Source organism: Eleginops maclovinus, chromosome 7 (genome assembly GCF_036324505.1).
Source record: "Eleginops maclovinus isolate JMC-PN-2008 ecotype Puerto Natales chromosome 7, JC_Emac_rtc_rv5, whole genome shotgun sequence".
NCBI lineage: Eukaryota > Metazoa > Chordata > Actinopteri > Perciformes > Eleginopidae > Eleginops > Eleginops maclovinus.
In genome coordinates, this window is record NC_086355.1 from 21,333,682 (window position 1) to 21,358,070 (window position 24,389).

General features: G+C 40.9%; 1 protein-coding gene across 4 annotated transcripts in view; it reads left to right on the plus strand.

The window, feature by feature from the left end:
- Window positions 1-21,492: 21,492 nt before the first annotated feature.
- LOC134867673 (PTB domain-containing engulfment adapter protein 1) overlaps window positions 21,493-24,389 on the plus strand; it is a 118,028-nt gene continuing 115,131 nt past the window's right edge. The window contains exon 1 of one of the 4 annotated variants that reach the window (XM_063888407.1): window positions 21,493-21,718. The gene's annotated coding sequence lies outside the window, so the exon portion shown is untranslated. The remainder of the gene's footprint in view (window positions 21,719-24,389) is intronic. The other 3 variants (XM_063888411.1, XM_063888408.1, XM_063888406.1) reach the window with 3 other exon arrangements.

Consider the following 24,389-nt stretch of genomic DNA (forward strand, 5'->3'; position numbering starts at 1 on the left):
CCCATGCCTCGCGCCATAGCAGGCGGATATGCGGGTTCGAGAACTTCTCGAGGCGGTTCACGAAGGAAAGCGAGCCACGAAGGGGGCGGCCGAAGATGATCTGTGCTGGCGAGAGGTCGCAGTCGGGGTCAGGCGTGTTACGCAACTGCAGCATAGCGCGCAGGAAGCGGTCCTGATCAAGGCTGCCCGACGGGCCGGTGTTGGACATCAAGAGGCGCTTAGCAGTCTTAACCGCAACCTCCGCCCTCCCATTCGACTGCGGAAAGCTAACGGAAGACACACGGTGTTTGACGTGCCATAAGCGGAGGAAGTCCTCAGTGTGGCTCGCCTTGAATTCCGTCGCTCGAGAGCTCCTCCGGTACGCCGAAGGTGGCGAAGAATGACCGGAGGTGTTGGACCAGGCCAGCTGAGCCCGCAAGGGCAGTACCCGCCGTAGAGCTCAGGACCTCTACCCAGCCCGAGAGCCGATCCCCGACAACTAGGTAGTGACGGCCCCCATAGTCGAAGAAGTCAGCAAACACCGCCTCGAATGGCGTGGAGGGGGTGAGGACGGCCGGGGGGGGTGTAGCCGCCTGTGACGGAGCATTGCGGTTGCAGTCTGCACACCCGTCCCTGGTGGCCTGAATGTCCCCAGACATCCCGGGCCAGTAAACTATGGCTCGGGCATGCTGCCCCATAGCTGAGGTCCCCTGGTGAGCGGCATGGAGATGCCGAAGGACCCTCTCATGGAGGGACGGGGGAACCACGACGCGGTCCCGATAGAGCAGGACGCCGTCCTGGGCGTAGACGGACTCACAGACCGATGACAGACTCGCCAGGGCAGGGTCGTTAACGTCAATCCCACCCTCCTGCTCGATGAGTTGGAGGAGGTGGCCGAGGCATCCATCAGCCGCTGTTTCCCGTGCGAGGAGGGGCCAAGAGACGGCTCCGAGCTCCCGTGCGTCGTCGCGGATGGAGGCCATGAGTGCTGACTCCACGGCGTCAGGTCCGCTCGGCAGCCCCAATGAGAGGCCGTTCGCTGAACCCGAGGGGGAAGGATGCCTCGACGTGGCATCAGCGGCATAGTTGCTCTTGCCAGGCAGATGCACAATGTCGAAGCGCCATGGGAGGGTGCGCTGCTTGAGTCTAAACAGACGCGAGTTTGTGATCTCATCCAGCGTACAGTCGCCAAAGATTTTCACCAACGGCTTATGGTCGGTGACCACGACGAGGTTGTCGGACCCCTGCGTGAAGTACCGCGTCTGTTCCAGGCCCCAGGCCACAGCTAGGGCCTCTCCCTCGACGGCCGCATAGCGCTGCTCCGCAGGGGACAGGAAACGCGACCCCGCGAGGGTGATCCTCCACCCTCCTGGACAGCAGTCCGGTATGCCCGAGGCACAGTGACAATGTTGCTGGAGCAGGAAGTAGCCAATGCCACGCATGGACCAGTCAGGGCGGAGGCAGGTACGCTTCTGCATGTCGTAGACCTCCACGCCCTCGCGGATGGCCTCCATTATGGCTTGCTTGGACGTCTGGAAGGCCTCCTCCAGAACGGGGGACCATAGGAACACACAGCGTGGGCTGAGGAACGGCTTAAATGGAGCCATCGTGTCACGCAACTGGGCATAGTTACTCCTGATGTCCGTCGTGGAGCCTGGGGTGGGGAAGTCCCGGATGGCGTCCAAGTATTTTGGGAGCAGTTCGAAACCCTGTGGTGCCCTGGTGTAGCGCCAACGGCCGAAGGGCGTGATGAAGGTAGTGAGGTGGCGATCCGACTCACGCAGGGGAACACTGTGGTAGCTGTTCCAGGCGTCCGTGACGGTCTTCCAGGTGCCCTTCGGGACGCGGCGTGCGAGGTGGAACGGGGACTCAGTGGCGAAGGTCTCACGTTGGCAGAACTTGTTGAGGGGGGAGAGGTCCACGGTCCTGCGGGGGGAACCGTCGTGCTTCCGAGTGACTACCATACGATGGCACCACGCCACCGGCTCGCCGTATGGCATGCGTTCAATGACCCCAAGGGCTTCGTCCCGCAGGAGGTCATCGTGAACCCTCCGCTGCCAGTGTAGAGGCACCGTAGCCGCGGTGTGGCATGCCTTAGGCGTAGCTGCGGGGTCCACGTGCATCTCGATAGGTGGCCCCTCCATGCATGGTAGTGCCCGATGGGGGCAAGTATTGAATGTCGACGGGGCATATCTCCCGAGTAGCCAACCTTTCATCCGGTTATTGTTCTCTGGCGTACAAGGGAACGGCAGTACTGCGGGGCGCGCCGGGGGGACATGTGCGCTGAGGACATGAGCACTGGGCGTCCCGGGGGTCACTTGGCCCCACGCAGCCGCCGTTGGTTGACCTCGTCGCATTGATGGACAGGGGCTGGACTGGTGTGTCAGCCGTGTCAGGGCTACGCCTGTCCTTGGGCCCCCCTGCAACGTCGTCCGACGGGAAGTTAATGGGCAAGAGGCCGAGGTTGAGCAACGACTCGTAGGAGAGGTACATGGCCCGGACTGAGCTGCTCACGTATACCATGGAACGGCAGGATGTAGTACGCCCCCCGCTGCAGGTCGTCGAGAGCCTAGCGAAGAACGCTCCCTCGATAGCTATAGGGGAGCGGTTGGCGGCCCACAGGCTGAGGCTGACGGGTCGCAGGTCGTCCCGCGCGAAACCGCAGTCATCGGATTTGAACTCGCAGCCGGGGACAGGGCATCCAACAACGACCATGGTGTCGTCATGAAGAAATACACTCCTCAATGTCAGTTTCGGTAATTTATTGACAAGGATGACGACACCCTGAAACAGAGTAGGCTAATGCAGCAAGATAAGCTGACTAAGTATTACAACCATGCAATTTAATCAACACAAATATATACCACGAAACAGAGTATAGTAGTATAACAGTATAATATATATATAGTATAATATATAGTATAATATAATAGTGGAAACAGTCTTACATGAATGAGTGGACGAACATCTCAACTCCAGGCGGAGGGAATGAACAATGTTTGAACTAAAATGGCCGCTCGGCACTCACGGGTCAGAGCACGGCATAACCGGGCAGCGACAGCAGTGACACTGCCCTCTAGTGGCCGGCGATAAACTCTTCAGGAACGTTTTTATTTTGTATCGCTCTTACATTGAAGATTTAATGTTAGAACTGAAACAAAGTAGGAACAGCCTCGTCTTTCAGTACTGCATGCTTTGCATATCGGCATCAACCTGTGCAAGGTTTTTGAAGCTGTCTTCCGTGAAATGCCGGGCACACAGTACAGTACTTCGAACCGTTGAAGGAACAGTGTTAACAATACATTTTAACCACTGACTTCTTCGTGGTAGTGCCTTCAGTAAGGCAAACTGATGACATTTCCCCTCACATGTCAGGGCACAGTACCTCCTTGACATTTCAGCCTTCCAACAAGGTTGGCAGAGGGTGTGCCTATTGGTCTATAGCTATGGGCCTGCAAACTTGCCGATTGGGTTCCAGATTTAGTGACGTCAATAGCCCCCAGAAGAAAAAAATGGAAAAAGAAAAATCTCCAACGAGGCATGGGAGGGCAGCATATACTCGCTACAGGGTGTACTTTGAGGGTTTGTGATGTTTACATGCACGAAAAGCTACATAACACAAGAAAGGACGGGTTATAACTGTAAAAGCATAAAAGGGGACCTTTAAATAGTTTAAAGCTTTCTCATTATAGGAGCAGTATTTTGTTTTAGCCACTAGGGGGCAGCAAATAAAAAGCTAAACACAACTAGTAAGGGCTAACATGCAAATACTTGTTATTTAAATATCCAGCAGGCACAGAACTATGACCTGATGACTATATTTCCCATATTTACTCGAAAACAAAGCTTAGAAGGTAATATCCGGCTTATTTAAGTTCATGAAAAATACTTCACCAGTCAGGTGGTTTTTGTTAGGTCCTGTAACGTGAAGTTTATCAGAGCTTATGGGTAGAATGAAAAATGATCTGCTGCTGCAAACTATATGAGATTAAACCACACAGTAAAGCTTGCAAGCTGTAAAACCCTAAATGACCCTAAAAAAGGCTTTATGGACCTGAAGAAAACTGCATAGTTGGTTCATAATTCTCGGTGGGTTGGTCTCTGTAAACACCACTTTGGCATTGCATTGCAGATAGTTATTTGATCATTCTCAATTGTAGATATTTTAATTAATAGTTTAAATCCAGGAACACTCCACATGAAATTACTTTTTCATCCAACATTCTCATATTCTTTGCAGTGAGGTTTGTTGCACGTATTGAAGAATTTAGGGAACACAGCAGACGACAAACTGGATAACCCCTATAATAGACCCTAAACTGATATGACAACAGATAATATTGTGTTTTAGGCCGCTGAACCAAAGCAGAAACAAAACCTTCAAAACCAGCGGGAGTAATAACATAGCCACAAAGAGCAACAGAAGGTTGCAGAAATGGTGGTAGACATTTGCATCTGATGCTAATAACGTCTATACCGTCACTGATTTCACAGCAAATCATGCAGGAAACAGCTGCAACACAGCGACTTCCTTGTTGTGGGCGGCTACAGTGAGTCATGTAATACAATCCAGAAAGTCCAGTTGGAGTTACATTAATATCATATAGACTCATTAGATGCAAAAAAAACTGCACCAAGGTTTGTGTTATTCCAAACAGCTACCCAGTGGAGAAAACGTAGTGCTCTATAGGTGCCCTTTAAGCGGAGAAAACATGATAAAGTAACATTGAAAAGTTATAAATCCCCCTCAAGGGTGCCCCTTCCATTGATGAATGTAATAAAGAGGCTTTGAAGGTGTCCTTCAAGCAGCCTGATAAAGGGTCTGTGAGGGTGGACTTACTGGAGAAAATTGTACTAAATGCCCCTGAGTGTGGCCTTCCGGTGGAGAATTTGTATAAAGTATCCTCTACGCAAATAAAATGTGATAAAGTGTCCTTGAAGGGCCCTCTAAGTGGAAATAACACGATAAAAAGTCCTAGAGGGTGCTCTTCCAGTGGAGAAAACGTAATAAAGTACCCATGGAGGGCGCTGTGAAAAGAGGTCATGTGATGAAGTGCCCCTCGAATGTGACCTTCCAGTGGAGAAAACATGTTAAAGTTGTTGAGGGTACCCTTGCAGCGGAGAGACGTCATAAAGTACCCTCTCAGCAAATAAAAAGTGATCAAGGGTCCTGAAGCGTGCCTTTTTCAGTATTAGAAAAATGTATAAAATTGACCTGCTGTTTGCCCCTCTGCAAGATAGAATATGTGTGAAATACCCTATATCGTTATGCAAAAAGAAGAGGTGCCCAATAGGGTGCCGTTCCAGAGGACGTGTGATGCAGTGCAATTTAAGCTGCTAGAAAGTTAGTTTGTTACCTGAGTCATAGATGAGTCATACAAATATTGAAATCATATCTGTGGTTTAGACCTTATCCAGGCACCTCCGCCCAAGCACTGATGCCGTATTCAATATTTTATTCCGTCCCTGCCCCTCAGATAGCCTGTGTCTACCACTGAAGAGAGGGATGTGTTCTGTTTATTGAACACAGTCATTACTAAATGTATAATTTGCTAATGGGAAATCCCACTTAACTTAATAAACCTATATGGAATACAGACATGCAGTAGACACATCGATACACACGTAAACCTCTCCTCTCTGATGGACCTCACGGAGAGCTAAATGCGGCATCTTAAATCATTAATTCTAGGTTTGCCTACAAATGTAAACTACCATACTGTTATATTTTACTCAAGTCTTTCCTAAGCAAAAAATAAATCACACAGGAGTCTGTAGCACACACACACACGGACATTGAATCAGCTTCTCGCCATTACCGAGATGAAAAGTCATCTTGTTGTGGCCTTTGATCTTCCATTTCTCTACATCCTGTAGCTGGATAATGAATCAGCAACCACGCTTCTGTGTAATATTTCTCAGCATGGATTCCATAACTTTATTTCAAAGCAAGGCCTCAGCTGAGACAAGTCCGATTCAACGGTCTTACTGATGGATGTGTGACTGCATGTGTGTATAAATCCTCTCCAAGGTCTCAACATGTGACCTTGTTAGTGGAATTAAGCCATGCATTTGATACATCACAGTTGAGGTGATTCAGTTAACATCATGGTCACTGTAGTGTTAAAATAGCTATACTGTATGTATCAGATAGTGATGCCATTAAGTGGACATTTAAAGACCTAGCAGTACTGGGGAAACTCATAGGCTTTCGTAAGGCAATGGACCATGATGCCCTTCAGGGTGGTCCCAGTCGAATTCTCCAATCTTTGGAATGAACGATAAACCATAAAAAAAGTAGCATAGAACAGCAAAATGTAGGAAAGTGCTATAAAGGCTTTTTATGCTATACCTTTTTTTGCATTAGAGCCACAAAAGGCAACATTGGAAATGGTCCCATTGTCTTTTAAAGACATTTTGAGTATGTGGCCAGAACATTTAGACCGAAAACTGATCCACACTGGTTTCATATAATGTGTTCTCAAAGGTATTATACCTCTGTAACTAAAGCCGAGACTCTGTTGTTGTTGTTGTAAAAGCTACCTTGAACCTCGGCAAGGTTCTGAGCAAGGTTCGGTTTTTGATGCCTCTGACAGTGACAGCCACATAATTACATATCCAGCAGCCATGAATCCTGAGTTTAACAGCCACACTGAGAATCAAAGGAAATAAGAAGGTTCACTGTAGAAGATCAGTATAGAGACATGCTGCAGTGAGAAGGCAGCCAGTGACTTTTGACAGGAAACTCAAGACCTATAGCGATACATACAAGCCACTCCGCCCACACACACCAACATACATGTTCCAGCTTACACTTTTATGTAACAGGAAGATCTAACTGCCCTTAAACTCTTATTTAGCGAGCTGTAAAGGTTGTTTCCACAACCAATTCCTACCATGCTTATGCCTCTGCGTTTAACATATCTCTTCAGTCAGTAGCACTTTAATCACTAACATGTGTTTTTTATGTCAGCATTCGTAGATTTCAACAAAAAAGTGGTAGATGTGGGATATGTGTGGTGGGAATGAACAATAAAAGGAAATAACTTCTAAACTGATCCTTAAACCATGGCTAAATGCATTACCTGTACATCATCAACTATAGTGGAAGGCATCATTACACAGTGTTTGGGATGTTGTGTATGTGTGTATTGGTTTGCTTTTATCATGAAAGAGTAGGAATTCAGAGACTTTTTTAGTAAGCTCGACAATGTCTGCTATCGGTCATTAAAAATGCCTACAAAACCAGACAATCTTTATTTGGCTTTGTTTAACCAGAGATCAGTTTGAAATATTGCAGGAAGTAATGGAATAGTCAGGAGCAGCCACAGTAAGCTGTTGGATAAGGAGCTGCAGAATCTTATTGCCTGCTTTCTTTATTAGCACAATATTTGTTTTTCTGTACCCCGGTGTCCTGGGAAAATTAAGACAAATCAAATTGCGTCGTCAACCCTAATCTTAAAAACTATTTTTCACTAAAGCAATGCGAAGAAAAAGTGTCCATGTCCAATCCACACAACAAAAAATGTTCTAGAGAGAGGATGTCTAAGGGGCCAACTACACAATATATAAAGTAATCAGAATCAAAATGTTTGTAGGCTAACGCTAGCTTTGGCTATCACCATTCTGCAAGTGCACATCAGCTTAATTGTATTACAGCTGCCATGCATCAAAAGCCTTATACAGTATTGTCCTATATTTGTTTGTCGTACATCATTCTTCCAAAAACCCCTTCAGAACAATTTGGAAAAAAATGTCTTGCAGTCCTCCAGAAGCACATGACTAGGACAAACATTTTTTTGATGACAGGTATTTGAAGAAAGCACAATAAATAAGGAAATCTGTGTTTGTTGTAACAATGCGTCTTGGCAACACTTACTTATACCTTTGGAAAGGCTGTTCATTTCACTTTTAACAGAGACCTTGATATTGGCACCTGGGTACCAGAAGATTTGGCAAGTTTTTCATGGGCGCAACCAACATATGCAAGTTCCTCTCAAATGTGGCACCATTTAAAAGGTAAATAAACATGCTATGCTATGCTATGCTATGTTAATATTTAAACTGCTAAAAATGTTCTTGCAGGAATGGTTGGTGTGCAAGCATTGATCAGAACATACACATTCATTCTAAATCTCCATGTACGTGTAAATCCGCAATAAGAATTTTCATTTTAAAGTTGTAAATGACAGGGAGATTGATGTTATTATGTAACCCACGGCAATAATGTAAATAAAAGTCTCTCCAATTTGATGGGAATAACCATTTATAACCCTCATTATTTCTGGGTTTTAACATGGGCACCGATTTTATGAAGATCTAAAAATATATTTTCCTGCATATTATATATTATATCTATGCAGTACATTGTTCAAGTTTGTCCTCGAAACAGGCTTAAATGAACATTAAGTAACGTGAAGTTATTAGTTACGCTGAATTAGTTTTATCTGATAACAGCCAAAGCATGTCAGACACAGAAAGATCAATAGAAGTGGCGTCAAATTGGGGGCTCAATCTGGATTTATTGGATTTTGCTTGACAATGCTCCTTCTATGACCTTAATTCCGTTTAGCCCTTTCCTTTTAATGCTCCAGAGAATACCTTATGCTAACAGGTTTCCCCAAACAAAGTCTTTAAGGTTGACGACAAAGCAACATGCTTTATTTCTTCAATAGATGCACACCAGATAGTCACACAGAGCAAAAGTGGTTACAGTTTGGGATCAGGAACAGAACCTGGTACATGCACTGAGACAATGTGACAGTGAACTCCTGTAATCCTCTGCTCTAATCCACCTCTACTAAAGGCAACTTGCCCACTTTTGCAGAGGTACTTCCCTCGCCAGAACAGCTGATTCAGCAGGCACAGTAGCCAAATGGCAGAAATCTATGAAAAACAACTTAAAGAACATCCCATTATCATAATGTGATAATAAAGGGGGATGTGCAGACAGAGCTGTATTCAGCAACAGCTTTGTGAGCCAATTTTAGCGCCATTGAATATTTCCGTTTTTTTCTCTGTAGTGGGGTATAAACAAAAGAAAAGTATTCGCTAGAATGATAGAGAGGTGTTATGAAATCATATACAAGTACCAAAATACATCATCTTATGTCTTTATTTGAATGAACAAGCTAATAAAATATATAAATCTCATCGCCAACAGGTTTTTGTTATGTCTTCCCAGTAGACTTCACAGGGTCATCACAGGTGAGTTGTAAATGTGTTTTTCATTCATCTCATAATCTCTTCTCTGAATGTATTGCATGTTTGGGAGGATCTTAACTTTGCTTATTACGTGCAGGCTTTTATTCCCAGGATTATCACGCTGAGTGACGGCCAATGTTTTTTCCTTGCGGTGGGAATTCTCGGGCCTGCGGGCCTCCGATAACAAGAACTCAAATTGGCAGTGTCTTTAAAGAGAGTAAATTAAAATGAAAAGGATGGGAGTTCTAAATTAGTCTCTGGGAGAGGTGGCTTGTAGTTTGTCTGATGACTTTTCCTGAATGTGTAATGATGAGTCATTTCAGTCGACCTGATCTGTCATCCTAAGTGCAAAAAAGCATATCCAAAAGCTATGATAGGAAGGACGTTTCTTTAAAATTGATAAAAGCCAGAAGAAATGACATAAGATAAGAACAAACCTGTGTGATATTGTCTTAAACAAATGCTTAAGACGATAAATTATAACATTAAATGTGGGAAACTTTGCTTTGGATTTTAAATTGACGTTAAAGAATTGCTTGTTAGTTTTGACTGCTGATCACAATCTTTCACTTTCCCATTACTGTAAAATTGATGAAATTGTAATAATACATCTTTGTTTGTATAGCAGTTAGGATGCATCTCAAAGTGCTTTAACAATTTGGCATACAACACAAGAGAAACAAAAAGCAAGACATTGAATTTAGGTCAGAGGTCAAAACATATAAGCACCCAGGCAGTGTGTGTACATGGTACATACACAATTACAAGAAGGTAAAAGAATAAAAAGAAGAAAGCGTAATCCAAAAGTAAGCAACAGATAACCCACTCATTAGAGGTATGACAGGAATAAGAAACAATTAATAATTACAATAAAATACATATACAAAATACATGTACAAAATATAAATGAACAAATTAAAAAGATGCAATAAAAGATCAATTGTAAATAAATGCCCAGTGGTGTTTAGACTTGGGCAGTAATGAGTCCTAAATCTTGAAAATGTAATTCTTGAGTTAGCATTTCACCACTTTGGGTCCGTCGTCTCAAAGTCAATGGGTTTTTGAGCTAGTTTTTGGTTGGATACCTAAATGAACATCTGTAGAGATTTTCCTGTATCATAAACATGTATCTGCCACGTATCAAATAGATTTTTTGTTGAGGGAGCTGTTGCAATGCTAACTTCCTGGTCAGTGTTCAAAATGACATCATCAGTGCCAAACTCTATTGCTTTTTAAAAGCTTGAGTAAAAGGTTATTTCAGCTGTTGTTTGAAAATGTCCACTGCGTTTGCCTCTCATTTTTCTCTGTATGGTGTTCCACAGTTCGGGGTAAACAGGTTTACCATCTAGTACATGTCTTTGGTTATTACTTTGAAGAAATGATGCTCACATGACTCTTTAGTGTTCCACCAAGGAGCACCATAATGAGGGTAGTTACATCGGCAATACATGGACTCTTCCAAACGGTAATGGAGGTTTGATTTACTCGTATCCACCCTCAGGGTCTGAGTCGCCTGTGGCTGCAATCACACTCAGCGCTTTCATGTTCCGTCTCAAATGGCTTCTCATATCTCTTTTTGTTTCTCCTTGTTTTTTTGTTGGCTGTAAAATTCTGTTGCATGCATGAAATACATAAACTATGAGCCTTTTTTGAACACACGACCGCACAAGTGGAGCATATTGACAAATAATTTACGAGCTGTGTCATCAAGAGTATGCAAAAACCAGTTCACTTTTAAGGTATTGCAAATTTGATGAGATGCACACTGCAAATACATGACTGCTTAGACAGATAACATAGTAATATATGTGGTTATGTATCGAGGTAAAGGGGAGTTAGACTAGCACCTTGATCTAAGAAAAAGGATTGGGGCCATATGTGAAAAATATAGTGTGTAATAATATCTGAAAGGGGCCTTTTTCTGCTTTTGGGCTTTTTCCTTTCCAGTGTTTTTGTGAATGTAAATTGTCTGCAAAGACTAAAATCCCAATGTTCCCTGCAGTGGGAGTTGCTCTCCAACACAACCCCCCCCCCCAGCCTGAAACGCCTCAGTTGGACTCCTTTGTTACATAGTGACATCACTGTGTAACAATTGCCCTTCCAATAGCTAGCGCTCCAACACATTGTACATGATAGACTAAGGGGCTATATATCTCTAAGTGGTTGATCAATCAGAACAGAGCTGGCCAGCTAACCAATCATAGTAGACTGGGCTCTGGTTTCAGACAGAGGGCGCAAAGAGGTGCTGCAGCACAGACAGTATGAGAACAATAAAGAGCTTTTAAAGCATGTACTCATGTCACAGTAGAGGCACCAAATACGAGTATGAACCTGAAAACAGGTAGCATACTGTAATATATCCTATTTAAATATAAAGTTAAAGTTAGTTAACTTGGTTTATAGCTGATATCTGCATGGCTGTGATAATACAAATGCTCTGTATCTTTTTTCTTAATACCTGCAGCCTTACTTTCTTGCTTATTATTTTCTAAACTTTTCTGGATGGAACACTGCCCTTTCATAAGGGTTCTGAATGACAATGATCAGAGAGGAAAAATAATTGGAGGAAACCAATCATCTCTTCTTTGTTTCTTATTAAATAAGGACACTTGAAAATGTTTTCGAAAAAATACCTTGATTTTCTGGTGAATAATAGAATAATCACAACCAGGAAAACAACTGTCTTTTCATCAAAGGAAATCATGAATAACACATTTTGAATCAAAAGAAAATGAAAATCAATGTCCTACATCTCCCCAAACACTTGTCCAAGTTTTTACGGCAGACTTGTATTATTCCTGATGTTCTTCCCCATCTTTAGCAAATGCCCCCAAATTACATGTGTAAAAGTTTTAATTTCATAGACAATAAGGGCATGGAAATGATGAACGTCAGTGCGTCTACAGCAAAGAAGGATGTGTGTGACTTGCTTATTGTGTCACAAAGTCTGCAGGGGGATTAGGTTGATTTTTGGATACAGTTGGAGACAGTTTTTGTGCTGTTTCCTGTACTGATTGTCACTATTGGGTGTTTTCTTTAACCAAAGTTATTTTCACCAAAATCAGATCTTACATGAACCACATCTTGATCTTACCAAACCTTAACCATTGGAACAATGCTGAATTTGCTCAAAAACATGTATTGTCTTTTATATTTTCAGGACTTGTGGGACGGCAGGGACTAGACAAACATAACTTCTTTCTGAATGATATGGTATGTTTAAAGGCAATGTTTCTCTAAAGAAATTAAGGGCTACAACACTGGGTATTCACCAAGGAAAACAATGTGCGTATTTCACATGTTACTTGCATACTTAAGTAATGTCTTTTTTTCTAAACCTCACAAAGTAGTTTTACTGTCTAAAATCAACCAAGTGGTTTCCTGGAAAGATGTACGTTTGTTTTGAAAAGAATGTATGCATGCAACAAGCAGAAAAGGACACCTACTGCTGAACATTCATAGGATAACAGACCAATCATTTTGTAATATATCATACAAACTAACTAATACAAGTTGAACAATAGCAGCAGTTGCACAATATAGAATTCCAATACCTAATATTTTGGGGCAAACCAAATCCAAGAAACATTTAGTATCAACATTTTTAAGATAAGTTCAATGTTTCCATATTATTATCATCAGAAGAAATTAAATCCGCTTTGCATTATCGAAACCTTTTTTCTGTTGCAAATTAGTTGCATATAGATAAATTAAACCACCATCAGAGAGGGTGTGGTGCTACACTTCCCTTAATTTTAACAATTTCAACATGGCTGCTCGTCATTTTGACAGAACAAGCTTCAGGTTTGGTTGTCTCTTGAAAAACAATATCGCTTTCAGTTAGAATCGGTTAAACCATGGTAGAAAAACAGAACTGAAAATAGCTGACAATGATAATGACCTAACCATAGCATTGCGTCACAAAGCTGAAAGTCAGAAGACTGATGGTGACACATATTCTTAAAAAGCCTGCTGGCTGAAAACAGGGGATTAGGATGTTGTTTGTTCTGATGTAGTGTCTTGCTCCCATCACATCTCCTCAGTATTCTATTTAGCTGCTGCCACTGTGTTGTAACTCTCCATTCTTCAATCATTCATGAGACTTCTCTTGTAGCTATTAGGATCTTGCCAAAAGGCTGGGCATGTAGCTCTGCTTTTGTCTTGCTCTACAAAGAGAAAGAAAATTACATTACCTGATCTAATTTTAATCATGACTTCAATTGCAAATGCACTTCCTGCAGCTGAGGAATCTTTTGAAGACAGAGTGATTCCAAATATGGAGAGATCACCTTCTTTTCCTTCGATACCTTTTATATTTAGAGACATACTTGACTAATTATGATGCTGTGACTATTCAATGATGCAAAGCCTGAATAGAGACCCATTTTATATAAAGTGTCATCACCCAAATTTGGTTTAAACTAACTGCATCCTAATCCATTTACTTATCTTTTTGGCATTAATGGTCAATATACCTAATTTGCATACAATGTAACCTTTTTTTGTTAAATAAAGGCATACATTTTAAAATATTTAGACAATATTCAGATGCATCTTGATGGAATATCACAGACTCGTCAGTGGTTTACATAACGGAAAGTATTTTTTGTGTTGGCATTGCTGAGGCCAGATCAGCTGTAACAGGCATTCACTGAAAAAACATACTTCAATGAAAGTAGTGATCAATCATTTTCCTCACAAACAATGTATCCATGTTCAATTTCTGTCTGAAATTATCCCTTCATCCGATATACAAACATTCAATAACTGGCCAAATTAAACCCATGGACAACAGGAGGTTTATTACTGAAATTAATAAATACAATAAACTGCATATTTATTTTAATAAACAACTCGGGAAAAGATAATCACTTTACAAGATCACATTTTAATTATGACTCCAATCAGCAAATGTACAACCTGCTGCAGAGGTATTTTAGGAAAACGTATAAGACTTATTACGCTGCTGTGAGTATTCCAGGATGCAGAGCCTGAATTGAGCTCACATTTATACTTATAAATAAATGTCAGATTTGCTCTCAGACTCACCTTTCTGCCTGGATCCTAAACACATAGAGAGGGAACAGAGAGGAAAGAGAAATTGATGTGAGTGAGGCGTGACAATGAAAGCAATCATGGTGACATTTTTTAAGCCAATGGAATCAAACAAAGACTGGTGAAGCACAGCTGCCTAATGGCTGCAATATGCAACATCAATACTCTCATTTTCTCATGATATTGGATGTACAGGGAATAATGCTGTGCTTCTGAAACAACCCAGAGCTCATTATGGAGCTACATGGATTTCTATTCCAATTATTGCAGCAGCAGATCACAGCTTCCTTTGGAAAACTGTGTGCATGAAATGTAGATTTGAGTTGGTGTGCAACGGTGTATTTAATGTAATAAACATGTTTTATATTCCACCGAAGACAAAGTGGTCTCCAGGTCTTAGTGGCCTCAAGGGGCAGAAACCCTTGAACTTCCTGGTGGAGACTGCTGGTGAGGGAATCCATCAGACTGAAGGAGGCCTTCAAGGATATGCTATCTTGGGGGACTCAGGCGGCTTCATCCGTGGCTGAGGCAAAGCAGCGGGTGTGAGAGAAGTTCGGAGAAGTCATGGAGAAGGACTTCCTGTCGGCACCAAAGTTATTCTGGAAAACCGTCCGACACTTCAGGAGGGGGAAGCAGGGAACCATCCAAGCTGTGTACAGTAAGGATGGGATGATGTTGACCTTAACTGATAGGGTGTTAGGGCGGTGGAAGGAAGACTTTGAGAAATTCCTGAACCTGAAAGTCCGCCCACTATGTTAGAGGCGGAGCTGGAGGATGATGGGGATTCAACAACAATCTCCTGGGTCATTGAGGTAGTCAAACAACTCCACAGTGGCAAAGCCCTGGGTGTTGATGAGATCCGCCCAGAAATGCAAAAACATTTTTTTGTTATGTTTATATAAATATGTATAATCATTTATTATATTTTTGCAATTATTTATCATTCTGTCACAAAACCCAGAAGCCGGGATAAATAAACTATTTAATTTCTGATTCTGATATCTCTACGCATCACCTTAGAAAGAAGATAATCAGCACCATTATTCATATTCTTATGCCTACCCACAGACAGCCGTGACCACAGCTATTCTCGTCAATGCCATGTCACAAAAGCTTATTTTGAGAGTTTATAGAGAGAATTTCTTTTCAATTTTGGCACAAACTTCCATTATTTTTAAGTATCAAAATCACCAAACACAGGACTTTACAAATACATGGTGATGACCAAAACTCAAGAATTCATCAGCTAAAAATTCTAAATCTAGAATAGGATTACATTTTATATTGATGATGTTTTGGATGGACATGGTTGCTGCCACTTGACTGTTTGGCCCAGGCAAACAACCTAGTCATATTTTAATAGCACACATTTATATACCGTGTAGTGTGTGACTGCTTCTATTGCAGTCTTTTGTATGTAATGCCATTGTTATTGTATTATAACGGAAGAACTTAAACACTTTGAATGACTTTGAAAGAGCTTTGAAGCCATGAGAGTGTCTCTGAAAAAACACAAGGGACGTCAGAAATATAGAATCAGAGTAAACAAAGAACACTTATTGTACAAAGAGACAGAAATAGAACCTGCACACTAGATAGAATTAAATGTATACAACATTCTGGTGCAGTAGATGGTGGTAAGCAGATCTGTCTTTAGCTCTGCTTTAATCCTCATCCTCATCTCACCTCAAGGATATGGATGGATTTTGTGAGTATTTCCTGAAATAGAACCCAGTTATGCACAGAGAAGGGGAATGCAAATAAAAATATGAAATAGAGGTGGCTGAAAAAGCTGCTGTTGCAAAAAAGGAAGAACTTCAGAGGAAGTGGGAAATCTAAATTGGATATAAGGATTCATCTGCAGGGTGGAGAAGGTGTGAATCTTTAATATTTGCCTTAAAATAACTGGTGCTGACTGTACAGTTAACCATGTCAATAACACCTAACAAGCAGGGTTTGGCGCGCAATTAGAATCAGCCGGCTTTGACTTCATTCGGAGTCCACAGCATCTCTAATGCAGGGAATCCTTTGAAAAATTATTTTTTTCTGTTGCATGCTCTGTGAAACAGGGAGGCTGAGGGAAACATTGGTAAATTGGGAGAAAGTGGATGGAGCCCTTTGCAGCTCTGCCATGCAAATCAGCAGCACAGGGTTTTATTCTACTGCAATGTATAACAAGGCCACAACCAGCCTTTAAAACTTAAATAAATAAACAAACTGCATATTTAATTTACAGAACAAATGTAGTATCCTGTTCCTACCCAAGGATTGGTTCACGCACAATATTAAAAAAGGAGGTTTCAGTTTTCCTCTCATAATCAGATGTCTTGACCATGAAACGTGACTGATTTTAAAAACAACAACATGAAAAACAATATTGCGCAGCTGTTTTGGTGACCCTGTAATCTTCTTCAGAGAATAAATATTTTTCTTCATCTTGATCAAAGACGAAGTAAAGCTTGTTATCTCACGGTAAAAATGAATCTATAAATCTAACACTGTCTGGATTTGTCTTAACACATTTCACATGACAAAAGATTTGGTTTACTAAACATTACAAAATGTTCTTGCTGAAGTATCTGTGTCTTTTTCATTATTTTCTCCACGGTATGTCATGGAATAAATCTGCTCATAAAATAGTTTGATGGTTTAGGAGCTCAAAGCACTTGGTTATGGGATAGGAAATGGTTGTGGTTAACTTAATCAGCTAATGAAAAAGACATTTAGAGAATATTCTATCATGTACCCATATCTAGCCCCTGAAGACCCCTGTGAATGAGGACTTCTCCAAATGTATTAATTTCAACACATCCAGATGCTCTCTGTCTCTCCTACTAAACACATGAATGCAAACTGAAAATCTTATACGGAATTTTGTAGCAAGGAAATCCACTCCAACACTCCTATATGTTAGTTTAGATCAGTAAATCCTTTAATAACTTAAAACAATTAGACTTCCAGTCTCTTAATATTAATATTCTATCTTGTTTTTGCAAAAAATTCCATGCAATGACTAAAATTATAAAGTAACAATTTCCTAAGTTTTACTTTTAATTTCAAACATTTCTTAATAAATCCATCCATGCTCTGATTCTCCAGCACATTTCACACTCAACTGTGCCCTCACTGGTGAACAAGACCTCGAAACCCTTCACTTCAGTTAAGGACTCATTCCCTACTTGGAGTGAGCAGTCCATCAGTTTCCAGCTCAGAACCATGGCCTAAGATTTGGAGGTGCTGATCTTCATCCCAGCCGATTCACACTCCTTAGCTAACTAAATGTAAACAGAGATGAATAAACATTTGGTTCGAACTATTTTCGGAGTGGATTAATACATGTTTAGAGCTTTACGTAGGGAGTAGGACTTTGAACCAAAGGGTCGCCGGTTCACGTCCCGATTGGACCAACATAATACTGAGCGTGGACTAGTAGCTCAAGGGTACCAGTTTACCAAGGTCCCCTTGAGCAAGGCACCAAACCCCCAGTCTCCCTGGTGCTGGAGACACTGGCAGCCTCTTCGCTCTGGCACCTCTCCAGATGTACAGTATGTGCATGTGCAACCTTACCTCTAAAAGTGTATAGTGTGTAACACTGTGTGTGTGTACTAAAAATGCATGTGCATGTGTTCCCCTACCTCTGTACTGTGTGGTTAATTTATGTTTCTTTGTAAAAACATAAACACAAATCTTCTTCTTCTAAAGCAGTGGGATGTGTGCAATTGACTCAACTGTAATATAATAATAAACTACATTTCCCAAGCTGTTGCTAAATAATGGGTTATAATATTCCTTTTTTTCAAAAGTTGAACTCCGTGGAACAGTTACTAGACTTCGGCTTTGTCAATTGTTATTTTTTATTGCCACTGACTGATAACCAAGCAGCAATTTAGATCAATATTTGACAAAACAAATTTCAATATAATTGCAATGTCTAGGAGATTATTTTGTGTTATCACTGGGGATTAAATCCAGACTGTGCGGCTGGAGGTAGGCCTTTAAATTTAACAGGGGAATAAAACAAGGTATGAATGCTTATTAAACGAGGAAGGTTATCTATAAAATATAATGCAAATATTCACAGTATTCATCCTCATGGACAATTTAATCCATCATTTTCAGGAAGAAAAAAATGTCGGCCCTAACCTGCCATCTGGAAGCCGAGACATACTGTATCTGCAATGTCATCGGCAGAGTCTGTGAAGTTGGTCATTGTGACAGTGCCCCAGTGATCGTCCTCGGATATTGATACAATTTTAGCAAACTGTGGACGAGGGAAAGTCATCTGAAGCCGCCTGTCTGCCTGGTCCTCTGGGATCAGCTCTGTAATCCTCTGTGAAATATAGAAGCCAGACATGGCCTGCCATGAAATGAACTTAATGTCCCTGTAAACGCTTTGAACAAGAGCCGATAATATCTGCCATCGTGGATACACTCGCTGACCTTTTTTCTAATTTTTCAGGGGGAGATTTTCAGTTTGAGTCCTCAAGACATAGATTTACATTTTTCTATATTTTTATAAACGGCCTTGCATTTTCTTCCACATCAAGGCGAATAAATATAATGATTGTGATTATTATGTTGTATTTATCATTCAAGTTTTCTGATTGCTAACGTCAATGCCAGAATTTTGTATTCGTATTATTTTCAAGTATTTTACTTATTTTCTTGACATTAATCAAGTAATAAAGCAGCCTATTTCTATATTCTGTTTGCACAGGTATTTATTTAAATATAATTTATATAAAATCTCAGTTTTTAATTGTTTCTAAAGTCTGCCACTATCAATAGGAAGATTCTCTTTGGGTCTTTTCATGACCTTTGTCGGACATTTCTATAACATATTCTAAGTAATGTGATTGCATTTCCGATAATCCAAATTTAAGTTATGAAATTAGTATTTATAACAATTTTACCATTAAATATTGTTCAAAAATTCAAAAATTAAAAACTAGAGATGAGTCTGCAGCAGCAAGAAACCTTGTTTGCCACTTTAACTTGACAATATATAATTTGGTAAATTTGCATCATAATCATTAACAGCAAAACATTTTTTTGATGACATTTATAAAGCTGCAGTACAAGTTGCTTGTAGCTCTTTGACTTTTTTTTTTCAGTTTTTCGATACCCAGATATTGTCTACAGTGAGACATGCTTTAGTTCAAAAATGTTTTTTCCCTCTCCACTTTGTTCCACAGTCAACATAAACAGATTTTCTGGCTGGGTGAATTGCTGTTATAGTGTGCTCAGAGAACTCTTGCAAAACTACAATAATATCCTCACCAGTCACGGTCGGGGGGGCTGTTGTATTGAAGAGAAAACAGCCTCATAAAATAATAATTTGATCAGCACTGAAGCCTGAGAATGACTGATATGTTTATTTATTCACAATACTTTTTTTTTAGATTCATAATTTAAAAAAAAGTGATTTAAATGAGCTTAGTGTGAGCCTTAATTACAGGCCATAGTCATATCTTCCATGAGCATCCCACTTGCTGCCATTAAAGTAAGATAAACATCAAGCTCCTCAATATTTTCCCCCATTCTATTCATTTTACAGACAAATGCATGTGGTTTAATTGAGAGCTTTAATATGGAACCCCAAACGACCTGACATATGTCTTATGTTTTGTTAAGATGGGGACAAACATATTCCAACTCAGAGAAATCAGTTATTTAAATCAAGATAATGATGCGTTTCATTTGGTTGATATAAAGAAGCATGAGTCAGAGGAATGGTTGTCTACCAAAAGCTGTCATAAATTGACATTTCCAAGTTTAAAAGATATCTTCAAGAGTCACTTTTTAGGTATATCCTCTTGAATGTTAAGATCGTAAGTTATTTAAGATGCCCTGTTGTGCTTTTTGAGGTTTGTCCTGTAGTGTGTTATATAGTTTTGAATGCTTCAACAAGCACAAACGAGCTGAGAAATGTGGCAACTTGACTCTCCGTTTCCTTGGGACATGTGTTCAGAACGGCATTGTAGAAACATACATTTTTAACATGAAACTTCTTTATTCAGTGTTTTTCTCAGTTTCACCCACCGGTTCCATTTGTTTTGTAGAAGAGGAGTCCTCTGTTTTTAATTTGACTGCAGGAAAACATGTGATCGACCAACAATGAATAAATCCTAACCTGAGAACTGACGGCAACTGATAGAAATGGTCATAAATGAAACAACTCAATGCTTCTTCACAATGCTACCCAACTACATCTTATGTTATTGTTTTGTTTTGTTTTGAAAACCCTCGAGCCAGCAAATTATATATTGTGCGTTTAGATCCAACATTTCTATACAGTACAGTTACAGACAGACTTCATTACTGTGGAGGGAAAGTCAGCTCCAGTGATAATTTACAAGGCGTTTCCTAATTTATAAAATCTCACATGAAGTATATTAATCTGATCCGTTGGAGTACTGTTTAATGTAAATGTATTCTGATTGACCCTGACTATGACCATGACAAATCTGATGTTACTTCACTGGGCAGTTTTGGAGAAGATTAAGGGGAAAGCTTAAATTACATTATTAAACCTTGGCATTAATAAAATATAAAATAAATGTTGTAATATATTTGTAAACATTTTCAATTGAAATGCTGTTCAGAATCACCTGGACTATTAAAACAAATCTACATTTAAAGTTCACTAAGGTTATTTTTTGTTGGTCTACATTCTGTGATTATAAAGTTGGCCGGCACGTTAGTCACTGTCAACGGAAACTAACCTAAAAAATAAAATAAAATAATAAAATAAATAGTTTTGTGCTGTTGTATCGCATTTGCACCTGTCGGCCACCACAGTATATATTCAAAATACATTTACCCTTTTACTATCTCACTCCAAACTAAACTGAAAAGTTGGCAGCCTGCTTTTTTTAGTGAACTAAACTGACTGAATGTGATAGCCTTGATTTATATTGGACAACTACATAACTCTGTTTCAGCCTCTTGTCTTTTTTTAGTGAATACTTTTGGGGGATATTTTGAATGATACCCCAATGCTGATGCAGACACACTGGTGCCTATTCACAGAAATAAAGGCTGCTTCATAACTTTTTTCTTAGCAACTGTATTTTCAAATGTACATTCTAAATCATTCATTTTGTCCACTCACTTTATTCACCTGTTAATAGCCTAGGCGCTCCTTTTCCTTTCTTTTTAATGCATATGGCCGTTGTAGTGAAAGGGTAGCCTCTAGCGTGGAGTCTGCCTCCCCGATTCTTTCCGGTCGCGTCTCCCCTCCTTTCCATGTATTATTCAAGTTGCGACCAAAGAGCTCCGCCGGCAGAGACCGAGTGCTCGGTGACGTCAGCAAAGTTATCCGGGAGCAGCAGCTGTAGAGGAGCCGAGGACTGAGGAGAGGAGGAGGAGAGGCAAGGACGCTGCTGGATGTGGATCTCTGACTGTGGAGCACCGAGGACCGGGGCTTTTTTTTTTCTTTCTACGGGACTTCACTGCTCGGACTTCTTCTTCTTGTTTGGTAAGTAAACGCGGTTTCATGTGTGTAGTAAAGATTCCTTCACTGCTGTGCGGAGTGAGCTGTCGAGTTCCGTGTGTTTTGGTGGACACATTAGTCTTGCGCTTGGTTTACAACTCTAAATTGAGATTGTTGTTAGCTTTCTGTTGTCATTGGCTGTTCTTTCCATACTTAATACATTCCCGTCCTAATGTGAAACTTTATTGTGCTAGTCCGTGCAAGGTGTACTGTGAGCTAACGTCGAGTTTGCATGTCTTTGTTGCTTGCAAATCTTTGACGAACTTTGATTTGAAAACATTGTGAATGTCCGCGTGCACTCTCCTCGTTCTGACGCTATTTGACAGGTCGTCGCTAAAAAAAGCTGTCGCTGTCATTTGTAGCGGTTACATCAAGAGGTCTTGTGACAGTGTTGTCGGTGATGGAAGTGGGACACACAAAGGTATATCTTATTCTTCCTTCTGTGTCTACACCCTTAAACCCTTATCTATTCCTAGCAGTGGCGGTTCTAGACCAATTCTTCTGGGGGGTCAGTTATTTTATGAGAGAGGCACATGGAATGCGCGACAAAAGAGACTGTTGACTCATAGCCAACAAGAAGAACCCATGAAATTCCATTATTGATGTTTGTTTTATTTCAGAATTATAGTCAATGACTTAATTCAGATTTTATTTTATTATTAAAAAAACAAAAACACTTTCCTGTAATTTTTTGAACCAATTTATAACCCTATCAGAAATGGTATTATTATATATATATTTTATTTTGGAGTGGGGCCACAGCCAGGTCCATGTTCAGTGTTACAGGGAGTCTGGCCCCTGTTGCCCCCCCAATCGTCCATGATTCTTAGTGACAAATATGTAATACTGAGGCACTATTTCAGAATTTCACTCATAATTGCTGAGAGCGTGTAGCCTATAACCTCCATGTGGAGAATGCATGTGTGTGAATGCACTTTGGATAATTGAGTGCATCGCTTTCATTACTTCAGACGCATGTTGAGACGAGTGGTACTCATAAATGAACAAGCATCTATCAAATGGCATATACCTTTCATCTTCACATGTCAGATATTCTGCCAACATGATTGTTTTCAATAGTTAATGACCATGACAGCATCTTTGTAAATTGTCTGCCACTGTGCGAGATATTAATACACCCATTATTTCGGTGATGGATAAGCATCTGACAGTGGAGCACTTCGGGTTTCTGTTCCCGACTGTTCTCATTTCACAGCCAAGGAGTCACCCTCTTTCTGTGGTTGTGAAACAGAGTTTTTTGAGAGACTTGTCAAAGTCAGCAATAACTATTATTACCCATCTCCGGTGTGCCTTTTAACAGGTTGATGGTGTAACGTCTATTGAACCTGCTCTGGATGTTTTGCAGTCACTGGTATATTGAAAGGGAGTTGCTCTCCAAGTGTATGCTGTAAAAATAAGCACGAGATAGCCCTGAAGGTTTGTGCTGATTGAAATATAGTCTTGTTCCTAGTTGTCTTTCATGAGTAAAACTGGCTTGTCATGAATTTTTAAGGCAGCATGATATGAGGAGTGTGTGCAATAACAGTTGAAGCTTGTTGAATTAAACATATGTATTCCTTTACGTTCATATGTCAAACCAATTATAATGAACACACAAATCACCAATAGAAACAATAATGATATTAGCTATTTTTCAAAAGGACTGTGGAAGCCTTGTATGTTTGTTGTTGACATATATTATTTTGTTGAGGTAATTATTTTGGACACTTGTTGTTGTTGCAGATTGTTAGATGCAGAGGATGTATACAGTGGAGGAAATAAGTATTTGATCCCCTGCCAATTTAGTTAGGCTAGTTTAACCACTTACAAAGAAATGCACAGTCTGTAATTTTTATGGTAGGTTTATTTTCACACTGAGAGACAGAATATAAAAAATAAAAATATTTATATATAAATTGATTAGCATTCAATTGGGGGGAGTACGTATTTGATCCCCTTGCAACCAACAAGGATTCTGGCTCCCACGGAGCGGTTAAATAAGTCCTCTCGCTTTAAGAAAGTGCTCCTGATGTCACTTCTTTACCTGGATACTAATGTCCAGGTAAAGAAGTGACATGGTGGAACTAATGTCTAAGGACATCAGGGACAAGACTGTAGACCGGCACAAGGCTGGAATAGAAGACAAGACCACCAGCAAGCAGCTTGGTGAGAGAGAGACAACTGGTTTGATTATTAGAAGATGGAAGAAGCACAAAATGACCATCAATTGCCCTCAATCTGGGGCTCCACCATCTAAGATCTCACCTCTTGGGGCATCAATGATCCCGAGAAAGGTGAGGGGTCAGCCAAGAGCTACACAGGAGGGATTGTTAATGATCTGAAGGCAGCTGGGACCACAGTCACCAAGAAAACTATTGGTAACACACTGCGCCGTAATGGATGAAAATCCTGCAGCGCCCCTGCTCAAGAAGGCACATGTGCAGGCCGTCTGAAGTCTGGCAGTGATCCTCTGAATGATTCAGAGAAGGCTTATGAGAAGGTGATGTGGTCAGATGAGACCAAAATCCAGATCTTTGGCATCAACTCGACATGTCGTGTTTGGAGGAAGAGAAATGCTGACTATTACCCCAAGAACACCATCCCTAGAGTCAAGCGTGGAGGTAGAAACTGCTGTGGGGGGGTTTCTCTGCTAAGG